This window comes from Falco naumanni, chromosome 7 (assembly GCF_017639655.2).
Source record: "Falco naumanni isolate bFalNau1 chromosome 7, bFalNau1.pat, whole genome shotgun sequence".
NCBI classification, from domain to species: Eukaryota; Metazoa; Chordata; class Aves; order Falconiformes; family Falconidae; genus Falco; species Falco naumanni.
The window spans coordinates 62932828-62945057 of NC_054060.1; the positions used below are offsets into that span (position 1 = coordinate 62932828).

The window sequence follows — 12230 nt, forward strand, 5'->3', positions numbered from 1 at the left end:
GCAAGAAAACTGGTAAGTAACAAGTGTACCTGTGAGTGAATTGTACCTATGTCTGGAAAGAGCACTGCAGGACTATTCATCTGTTCCAGAGCTCATTCTCTGCAGTTCTCTTTCATGTGAACCTTGTTCATTCCCCCATGTATGGCTAGACACAGGCTGTATCTGAAAAAGGGGGTGGTTTCCTTAAGGAAGTGCTGCATCTCGTGCTACTAAGCCTTGAATTGGTCCTTGCAGATGGCTGGAAAATGTACCTCTCAACTACTGACTACCCCATTACTTATTTTGACTAATATTTCTTGGAGTATTCATGTTCATGATAATTGATAGTCCCTGGCATATCTCTTCTGAAGTTAGTGCAGCCAGATGAGATATTTAATTGGAAAAAAAAATAATAAAAGTGTCTTTCTAGATCTCCATTGGTTTATGGCTCAAGAGATGTGACCTTATTCACTCCTATAACCTATAAGTTATAAGAATTAAAGTCAGAAGTATAATTTCTGACAGTGTAAAAATGCTTTTTGGTACAGCTGGTCCAGAAAAAGTTGGCTTTCAGTGAGTATTTTTTTATTATGGGAACCGAGTCACTTGTCATGAAAGTAACTAAGTTTTGGCTTTTACCTGTTAACCAGTGCAATAACAAAATAAAATATTTTACTGGAAAGGCTAATTAAACACCCCCCACACATCTGACTTGCTACTTTGTCTATCAGGTCTATAGTCTATTTTGAAACATTAGGTGGGATGTAATTCATGACACGTGTTTTGTTCCATCAGCAGGTAAAAAGCAGAGATAAAACTTCAGCTTCAGTAAGCCCAGGGTGGATCACAAACAGCTTATGGAGGTGCTCAAAAACACATGCTGAGGCTCTGTCCTGTCAAATGATCACCTTTCTGCAAGCAACGTGACATCCACCTCAGGTAAGTAACTGGATGTTTGTATGTGTCACATCATGCAGACAGATGCCCACCAGATGCACCTCATGCAGTTGTCCTTGCCTATGACAGCGATATGACTAGGGAACAAACAAACAGCTGGCCAGATGAGATGTCTCTCAGCACTGCTGGAAGACATCCATATTTTGACATAAGACAGGAAAGCCCCTGGCTGCGGGTGGGAATGTGCATATACAGTCCCTGTATTTACACTATTGCTCCTGTGTCATATAAACAGCGAGTAAGCCCATAGTCTTTGAAAGCCTAAACCAGTGAAGATCCTCCCACTCCCGGCAGCAGCTCATATAAAATCTCACTTCAGTAACCAGTTCAGATCAGTGTAGGCTGAGTTGGGCCCATGAAGTTTAACAGCAGAGAACCTGGCTTTGGACGTGGTTTCTGACGGTAGAAGCAGTCAGGCAAATGTAGTTCATTTGATCCTGCTAAACCTAATAGAGCTGCACAGCAGCACATGGAAACGTAATTGGGACCATTATCGTGTTCTGGTGAATGCAAAAGCAATTCTGTTTAACTTTAAACGCTATCTATTCTGCTACCTCAGAGTCAGCATCGTTACCAAAATATCTACCGGTACGGCTGGGCGCAGCACCTAGGTATGAAGCGTTGTGGCTAATTTAACTCAGCCATATAGCTCCTCAGCATGCAGAAACTGCGCATAGGGGACTTCACCATTTCTGTTTGCATAGATCTGTGGGCATTTCTGATGGGTTTATGCTCCAGCTGTTCCGGAAACTAAGTCACACAAGGTCAAGCAAGCTGTCATGACATCAGACTGTATTTGATCACACAGCATAGAAAGGGCTCAGGCAGCCTTTAGTTTTGAAAGACTTGGCAAAAAGTCCGGTAAAACATCTAAATGGTTATAATTGTTTAATTCCCCTGAAAGGGAATCTTTTCAGCCTATACAAAAAGCCAATTAAAAAACACCAACAAAACAACAAACACAAAAGAATATTATGATGATGCTGAAGGTAACATTCGAGTTCAGGAAAACAGTTCAGTGTTTTGAGGGTTGTCACAGAGTCATTGTGAGGAGCCGTGGAGATGCGCTTGCATGTCCCATGTGCAGCCTTCAAACCACCAAGGCAGTGGTGATGTATTTTCTTTAGTAGGAGAATATAGAAAAAAAATTAAATCCTTACCTTAATCCTATCCTACCAGATAGGAACGGTAAAGCGGACAGTATTCTGAAGCTGCCAGCAGCAGTGAGTCCATGTCGTATGTAAGAAGGTAGTGTAAAGAAGGTAAATGTGAAATCTTGGGGATTAAGATAAGGGAAGACAATATTTGTTTATAGGGCCTCCAAGTAAGTTGATTTTACCAACTTGCATGCATTTGGTCTCAGATTTCATTCACTCACAGTATCCCATCCTACATGCCTACATGTCTACATGCCTACAAATATCGGGACATGTGTGCCCAAGTGGTCTGGCCAGGAACACCTGCATAGAGGACACGAGTTACTGAGCCCTTGTTACATCACTGATGTTCTTTTGACTGGCCATGGTGAAATACTTTGGGGACAGATCTTTCACATTCTTTAAGAGTTCTTATGGGACAGTCTTTTGCTTCAGAATCTTGCTTACTTCAGTCTCTATAAATTGCAAAGTCACGTCTCCTTATCTGTTTTTCCTTTTCTGTTTGAAATCTGTGTCTCTTTTCCTGGTGGACTAATAAGACAAGGGTATGTGGTTTGCTGCAACCTGGCTGCAGTCACTCAGTTGACAAGGCATCTGTGCTGTGGTCTTATCAGTGCACAGGCCTTCAGATCTTGGCAGACACAATACATGCCTCAATTTTGCTTCTGGGAAAGGTTTCCTGGGAGCAGTGTCCTGGGAATGGTGTCCTTCGCTATCAGTATAGGCAATTCTCTTAACCCTTGTTCTGCTGTTTCTTCTGGAGTTCACACACACATTTACATACATAATTCATTAAAAAAAAAAATATATGCTATTTTTTCATTTCCGTTATAAAACCCTACAAGCTGATCTTACTATTTTTTGGTGCGGGGTTCTTACGTTTTTACATTTTCTTCTCCAGTTCATTACAATGTTCATAACTGGTGAGCTGCTTCTTCTTTACTTGCTTGCAAAACACATTACAAAAATATTTTTTCCCATCGCTGCTCACCCAAATGCCAGCACTAATATGTATTCCCATCTGCCATGACTCAGTCATGATACTGAGAAACATGCAAAACTCCTTCACGTCTGAAAGTCATGCCAGCATGCCAATAGAAACATTGCCTCCATCTGAACTGTGATCAGCAATTTTGAACGACCATTGGTGCCAGATGGTCAGATGTCAGTTTAGCACTTGAGCTAGGTAGGTCAGAAAGTTGAAACAAATCAATAAAACTATTTAGAAGAGAATTGTGATGTGAAGGTTTTGATAGCTGGCTTCATTCCTCCCCTTCCCCTGCCCCAGATCAACTGATTAGATTAAAGCTGTACAAATTAAAAAAACAAACAACAAAACAGGTACTGAAAATTAAGCAAAAAAAAAAAAAAGTATAAATGCTCTTTCTACCACTTAGTCACTATGTCATTGCACTTTGTCTTTTTCATCCAAAGTGTCTATTCAGATAAGATAACTTATCAAAGTATCTCAGAATGAAATTCAGTATCACACTTTAGACCTGCTTCATGATGAAGGTCCACAGTCAATATGCTATTCAAAGAGCAAAATTCAAGGACACGTTTGCAAATTGTAATACTGGAAAACTGACCATGAAACAGTTCTCTTTGAATCAGTACTTCTAAGAACAGCCTGATTTTCCAGTTGAGTTCGTGCTGGCCTTACGCTACCTGTATGCAGCTCTGCACTGAGGTTGCAAGATAAACTCATTCTTGGCAACTCAGCATTCTCCATAGCTCCGAGAGGAAGGAGCAACTGAGAACCACCTGTAGGGAACCTCTTGTTCCTCTCCATGTAGGAACCACCTTAGCAATAATGTACACAATAAGGTGATGCCAGGGTGAGTGAAGGGCAGACCAGACAGCAATGTGTTCTGCTCAACCTGGAGCCACCTGAGACATGCTGAACTCTCCAGACAGCCCACGGTCACGGATGCAGTGGGCTGTTTAAGTGTTTTTGTGCCAGCACAGGAGGGCCTACACACCGGACCTTTGCTGGAGCTAGCAAGGATAATATCAACAGCAAAGACAAGGTTAGTGCAGGCTTCAGCACAGCCTTGCACAAGCAGTCCTATACCCCTGAATATATTCTTGGACTACAACACCTCCTCCATCGTTTCTTTCTATTATTAATGTTAGTCTGATGTAGCTGAAGACTGAAATCTTTGTCTACCCCATGGCAGCTGATCTAGGGCACGTCTGTGAGGTGGTGGCTGGAACTCAGATTTATCTGCTTTCAAATGGAGGTTGGGAAAAAAAAACAAAACATGCAAGAGCAGGTGAAGGCCATGATTTAAGAATCAAAGAAAGTGTTAGTTGTAGGTAGACTATATAGCAACAGTGCTTCTAATTTTTTTTCTTCAAAGAAAACCCTTCATTTCCTTTGCCTTTAGAAAACCTAAAATTTTTAGAATTTTAGAATTTAGAAAGAAAACATTTAGAAAATAAAGCCATATCACCACTAACATGCTGTAGTTTCAAAAACTCAAACCCAAGATCTCACCAATTGTACCTAATAAGGTGCTTGAAATTCAAACAGTAGCACCATATAAAACGGAACAAAGTCAAAGTTTTGTGGCAGTCCACAAGCCGGTAATACAAAATGACACTTACATGTACAATTTTACAAGTCCTTGCCCCTTCTGAAATCAAATCTGATGAGAACAGAACTAGGGTCTCCACCCAATGCAACAGATGTGCTTGAAGAGGTTTGTATCAGCAGAAGCAAGATCAAGCTCTGGGGCAAAACCATGGGAATCCATTTTTAAAAATCTAAGCATTGACATGCCATGTTTTATGACCATTTTCATGGGCAAAGAGACATCTGAGCTCAAAGCAGACAGATGCATGTTTAATTGTTCAGCCTGTCTGCATGAATAACAGTTTCCAGATATGAAAAGCTTGCATGTAGGAAATTATACTTATTTCATAAATTTTATTCACAGTCATGAAGTCTGGTTTTTATAAAGTGTCTCTTTCAGATTAGCTCCTGCTTCCTTAGAAGAATTTCTGTTAACAGAATGAATTTCAGTCTCCCAAATATGCATATATACAAAGGAAGGAGATACTGTTGATCAGAGAAACTATATCAAGCTGCCAAAAAATGAATACTGAAATTCTTACCCCAGTAAAATCAGTGGTGTTTTCCCCACTGACTTCCATCCTTACAGAGTTTGATTTTCAGATGTTCTTGTTCAAATCAAAATATCTGAAGAGATGCTTAGAGAAGTACTGAGTTTTCCTGGAAGAATCTATACCATGCCACTCTCAACTGTGTTAAGAATCAGCTCAATTCTTTCTTGTTTCAAATGGCTGATTAAAGTATTCGTACCTGAAGGGGACACTGATGATTGTGGCCTGCAGAGAAGTGCTTATTTTTTCATAAGCAACCAGTTCTGCATTGTATTTTGTAAAACACTGGTATGCACAACACTTCACTGTGACATGCACAGCTTTGCACAAGGCAGTAAAGAAGATAAAGTGCCTTTTTTCTTTTTGTTTGTTTTTCTAATTTCCACCCTGTAACAATTCTTTTGTTCCTACTGTATGAGCAAAGCTATCATTTTGAACTCTAACAAACTGATCATAATACACTACTGAATTTCAGATACCCGAAACCATTCAAAATATACTCGCAGAGCTTATTTTCTGAAGAGTTTATAGCTAGATCCACGCAAGATCTTAGTAGTGATAGTACATCACCTTTTACATGCCTGAATGCCTGGTACAATCTGTAGCCTGACGGGCAACAAGCCTGCCTATACAATGCATCAAACTACCTGAAGAAGAGTATCACCAAAAGCCAGCATCACAGAGAGGTGACAGATAATAGGAAATACCGAGGAGGTACATAAGCTTATCTCCTCACACCATTTTCAGCGATATAAGCTCCTTATGCAATGCAAAAGCACTCTTTCTGCCATTAAACTTCTATCTTAATTGAAGGTTTTACCTCTTCCAGTTACTTAGTATTAGCGGCAAGGTGTACATTTCTGTCCCTATAGATCTGCCAGGGGAAAAAATGACACACTCACCTCCTTTGAGAAATCAGCCAGGTTCATTTAGATCATCTTCTCTGTCTGTTCACGATCATATATGTGAATTTGATTGAAGCAAACGGGGGAGTCCTCGCACAGTCGCTTCCTCTGGCAGAGCTGTGAAGACAAGTTTATCCCGGAGAGAGGGAATGCTAGGGTGCTTCTGTCTCCATTAGCAGAGCTATTGTCAAGGGAGCCATTGATCGTACAGTCATTCATCAAATATTCTGTTCACTCGCGAAATTATCTGTTGCTTCTGGCCCTATCCTGCCTCAGAATGTGTTGTATCACCCTCCCGTTACATCTGGCTTTGGGATTAGCGTAGGCAGACACAGCGCGGCTCTCTACCTGCTGCGTAGAAGTGCCCTTAAACACAAGAGGTGATGCCTGAAGATTAAGCGCCACCAAATCAGGGATTTTGGCATTCCCTTCTGATAAACCTGCATAATTGGATTTGTCCCAGAAAGGATGGTCAGACAACACGTAGACTCCTGAATTAATGGGCAAGTCCTTGGTGACTTGAGGTTTTTTTGCATGTGGCTTGAGAGGAAGAAGTCACATGTACTTGGATTTTTCCCGCATGTCTTTGAAATAGTGGATGGTGTTATTTTGTGATGCATGTTGTGGTCAGAATGAATTCTTTCATAATAAATTCTCTATTAAGAATTTCAGGAAGATATGTTGTAGCTTGTTATTGACATACAGTGCAAGCTGATGTTCATAAAAAAATAGAAGGGTGTTTGTGTAGGATGGAATCAAATGCTTTTTTTCCTCTCAGGTGCTGTTTCAGGTCTCTTTTTTTTCTTCAGAATCAGGAGCGACATGAAAGAAAATTTTGTTCATTTTGAAAAACAAAAGAATAAAGCTCTCATGCACCATTTACCTTTTCACTCCATAACTGTTATGAGTAAATGTTATTTATAAATATATATTGTGACAGTGTCACAATTTTTCACCATGAAAGCAATTTTTTTGAGACAGTCTTTCAGTCATGACTAGTTTTATATTTGGCTGACTCATTGCGTCTTGCAATTAAATAAGATGTGTGTACGTTTTGATCTTTAAAGAGGCATGTTGGATATTATCCCAAGAAGTAATTTAATTATTTTGCATGTATTATGCTTTTGCAATTCAGACATGTTTAGCTAAATAGACTTAGTCTTGCTCTCTAATTAATTTAGTTTTGTTTGGTTTTTAATGATGTTGCTATCTCTTTGGTAGGGTGAGATGTCCCTTTTCAGGAGGCTAAGCATTGAGATAAATACAATATATTATGGTTATTAGGAAAAAAAAAATCAACTATTGAACTGAGAAACATGTAGCCGACCAAGCCTTGCTTTGTATATTATATATACGCAATATATATATTGTGTCAGATACCTAGTCTCCATATTCAGATGGATGAAGGGCTCCCAGCACGGACAGCTGCTTTGGCATTTGGGCTTGCTGGGTCAGCCGTGTTAATCCTGCTCCCTGTTTTGTGATAGGAACCCTGCAGAAGGGTTGCCCTAACCCCAAAGCAGTGCCAACTCCTACGTTCCCCAGTGCCTTAACGGATCAATTCTAATGCTTCAAGCCCACGAGTCCTCACATCATTTCCTTCCAGGACCTGTCTTCGAGCAACGAAATAAGGCAAAATCCTGAATCTGAAATTCCAGTGAAAACAATTTCTCACTTGTCAATGACCCAAACCATAGATTTCAATCAAAAAACTCTGTTCCTTGATTCCTTGCCTTAGCTTCCTTTTGGTCTTGCGTATTCTTATCCAGGTCAACATCTCCTGGATTTTAGGTCCCCTTTTCCTGACCTCATTCCTCCACCTGACTGCCTTTTCTGTAAATGCTTGTGTACCTGCACCCATCTCCCTTAAATTTCAGCTGACTCTAGAAATCCAAAGATTCTTTTCCACCTCAGAAAATGTTACCACTGGCTTTTGACATTGACCTATTTTGTTCTTTTAAAAGCAAGAATTAGCATCATCATCCTTTGCTCTCAGTTTTTTATTGAGAAGTTATTTCCAACTCAGATGACTTTCAGTTTTACTGCTCAGTCACTGTACTCTTCGTCCTCAATATTTTAAACCACTTAACAATGAATTTGAGACACCCTTCAGAGCAACTTGTGTGAAGAAACAAAATACATCATGGGAACCTCCAGTATGCACAAATGTGTAGAATTCATGCAGTGTTTTTCCTATGGCCTTAATTTATATCAATGCATTCTTCTACTTGTCTATTAGCCTTACCACTCTCTCCCTAGGTCATCTTCCTTGGATCTGTTTGAAAAAGGGATATGTTAATATCTATGCTTCTATCTTTCACCAAATCATTTTAGAAGGTTTTATATTTATTTACCTAGAGATTATATTATTTTCTGTTTTCCTCATTTATCCATGATTTTGAGGGATGTCTTTATGCTAATGATTTCCCTTTGCCTTCTGGTTAATAATGCCAGCAGTTTTAACATAACTGGTTTGATACGTTGGTATGTGGTTGCTCTGAACTACTAACATGATGTCTTTAGACCTCCCGTAGGATAATTGAAGCTTTTTGTCCTTTCATCTACTGAATTTTCCTTTAACAACAGTCCTTAGTTTAGGTAGTTCCCTTTTTCAAAGTTAAACATTATTGTGTTCGATTTTTTTGGCTTTTTTGTCTCTGCAGAAATGTTTAATCTAAGCCAATTAGGTCTCTTATGGAGAGGTTTTTGGATAATGACATTTGAACCGGGTTCTCTGCACTGCTCATGACTAAGGCAAGAGCAACTTCTTTCACATTAACTGGCAAATGTTAATTACTAGTCACTAATGTTGTCAACAAATTTAACCTTGCCATCAAATCGTAACACACTTACCCATATTCGCCTGATGTACCTGAGGAGGGGAGTGTAGCTGGTCTCCCATTGTCAGTGTCTCCTCCTCTCACAGCCAACAACACCTGAAATCAGACTTTGTGAGAGGCTGAAATTATCAGTCTTTTACAGTCCCAGACCTCTGCAACAGACTAAAATAAACAACCTCTCTCAGCCATCTCCAGAAAGTTTTCAAAAGTGTTACACCTTCATTTTGGAAGTTATTCCTAACACTGTTAATCACTTCTCACTACTGCTGCTCAGAGCTTCAGCCCAGCGCCTGCCCATGCACTTACAGTCAGGTCACCAGCTACAGTGACTTGGCAGGGCTGTATCAGACCAATCAATACGCTGTTTCTCACCAACCTCAGATCTGCACCAGGTCTTGGGTTTTTATCATACTGACTAAATTTGAGCTGCAGCTCATGCATTATTTCTACTGAAGTCAACTACTTAACACGGGGTTTATGTTCTAAACATCCTTCATCTGAATCTATTATTTAAGCTCTCGGGTGTATTGTGTAGCTGTGGCATCTCCTAATCACTTCTTTTTAGCAGTATGTGATGGTATCCCACACTACAGCTCACTCTGAATCACAAGATGATTTATGTGTCCCTATTTTGTACAAAAGCAACATCACGGTTAGGATGATCTTTAAAATGAGAAACTTTATTTGTTCCCCATTCCTTCCTTTCCTTCGCCCTTACCCAGTCATCCACAGGCAATCATACATAAAACCACACACGGTACTTATGATTTCACAGGGGAATCCTGCCAGACCTTATTGGGTTTTGAAAGAGCCTCACCTCTAGGAAACACCAAGTCAGAACCTGAGAGAGGTAAGCATATTGCTTAGACCATCCAGATACTTTCCCACAAGGGAAGAAAAAGCAGAGGTGTTTCTAAGGAAACTGGAAAGAGATCCGAAATAAATGAAGTCTGCTGAAGGTCTAGTGAAAAATTATAATCTGATGTTCCCAAGGGATTTTTCTCCTTTTTTTTTTTTTTTTTTTTTTTTTTTTTTTTTTTAGTTTGTTTGTTTGTTTTTTGTTGTTGTGGTTTGTTTTTGTTTTTTAAACTGATGGTACTTTACCCACTGTAAGCTCAGTCTTCTGGAAGAAAAAAGACCACCCAAAACCAAAACAGAAAACAAAACAAATGTTGCCTGATCTGTATAGCTAAGTAACTGGCTCCTGTCTGAGCAAATATAAAAGTATATTATGATTATATGTGGACACCTGTCTAGGAAGAAGCTTACAGATAGCAAAAGCTTTCTGATCTAGCAAGCACAGGAAAACAGCTGGCAGCTGAAGTTGTGCAAATTTCAGGTAAAAATAAGGTGCACATTTTAACAACAGAGACAGTTAGATGTTGGACCACCTTACCAATGTTATGTGCTAGTGTCTCCATTACCTGGTTACTTTAAAATCACGAATGGTTTCTCTGGAAGATGTATCTGTCAAAAAAAGATGGGAGTACATATGGCATGAAGGACAGATTCATCAAGGGCTGTTAATCACGATGGTCCATATGCAACTTCTATCACAGGCTGTCCTGAAATTGCCAAATGTGAGAAAAAATACTCTGTAAGAAGTATCTCTCAGCACATGCTCTCTTCCCTAAATATTTTTTATTGGTTACTTTAAGAAATGTGCTTTAATCCATCTAACAGTCCTTATGTTCTTAGAGATGAAATATGGGAAATTAAGAGAAGAAAAAGGAGATTCTATTGCATATTGGACAGAATCACAACACTAATTACTGTAACAGCTACTTCTGGATTTCAAACGTCTGAAGAAAACTTCCTTGTGTTAGATGAAAATTGCAATACTGTTGAGACTGAGAAACTCCATTCATTAGCCCACTTTTGAAATGGGTCCTGATATAAATTTGATGTGTCTATAATTATAAAGTGATAAGACTGAGAGATGGTGAGTCATAATTACAACTCAGAAGAAAGGCAATTTTAAAATACCATCTTAAGAATATTCACCTGGTTTTAGTGCAGAAAGTTCAGATGGAAGGGTGACGACTCCCAACAAATCAAAGCAAATCAGCTCCTCTCTCAAGTAAACATGATTTGGGAAGGGAATACAGTAACATACTGTTCTTATGTTAATAACTTTTCACAAGCAGGCATGCAAGAATGATTTAATGATGTACTGGCTCATTTTAAGATATCAAGATTTAATTTAAGATATTAAGAAGCCATCAGGGCTAAGGAGAACACAAAACAGCATTAAGACACTGAGGGCAGATGCATTCTAAAATTTGAAACACAGTCATTACCTTTGTTTTTCCAGTTACCAAAGGTGACAGGATCTGTGGTCATCGTAGGTTAGTACAGACAGATAAAAAAAGGAACTAGGTATTCAGGTTTTTTGCCAAGATGGAAAAGCACGACGAGCTACAACAAGCTTTGCCAAGCTACAACAGCACACGACTGTCAGGCATATTCCAACAGCTGGTTATTCTACCTGTATTGGTTGTAGTGTAACCATCAAACTAAAAGTGAGCTGACAGCAATGTGTAGTTCCTGTCAAGTATGTTGGGACAAATGTGTTTAGCATGAGGTTCAGAAAGATTGAGTTTCAATGAGAAATAAAGCAAGCAAGCTGTGTGCAACAATTTAGAATGAAAAATTACTATCCTCAAGACAGCGTGCTGAATTTATCAAAAGTGGCCAATCCGCACATCTTAAGAGCAATAATCCATACAAGGCAAATTGGTTCATCAATCGATATGAACTGAAGATGGCAAAAATTAATATTAATACATTCATTTTGGAGGAAATTAGGAAAAGATTGGAAGGAACATGTACAATCCACCCTCATCCAGTTTTTAAATCCTTAGATGCCTTTTTGATGCAGTGAGGGTTAGGTTCTAGCAGAGACAGATGCTGTAAGGAACGCGCAGCAATAAGGCTGCACAGCAGGACTCTGCTTGGATACGAAGACAAACCCAAGCAGGCGGATTGTCTTGTCCTGCTATAGGCACTACAGATACAATAGGTGAAAGCAATATCACCAAGTAAGAATTGTCCTGCTGTATTTTGACTTCAGCCTTCCCCTTCTCCAGGAGGCCTCTTTCCGTTAATGTTATTTTGTTTGTAGGAACGGTCATAATCACCTTGTAGGGAGGACGCCTTCTACTTACTGTTGTAACTGCATCAATTCCTGTGTCATTGTGCGAGACTTGTCTGAAATACCTTCCCTGTTGCTGCAGGGGACACCTGGAAGAAGAGGGAACTAC

At 39.5% G+C, this 12230-nt stretch overlaps 1 long non-coding RNA gene across 1 annotated transcript; it reads right to left on the reverse strand.

The window, feature by feature from the left end:
- Positions 1 to 1809: 1809 nt before the first annotated feature.
- Positions 1810 to 9998, reverse strand: LOC121092075. The gene is made up of 3 exons (XR_005829178.1): positions 8981 to 9998; positions 6125 to 6244; positions 1810 to 2057 (listed from the first exon to the last, which is right to left on the reverse strand). It is a non-coding gene; the product is annotated as an uncharacterized LOC121092075 (long non-coding RNA).
- Positions 9999 to 12230: the final 2232 nt, after the last annotated feature.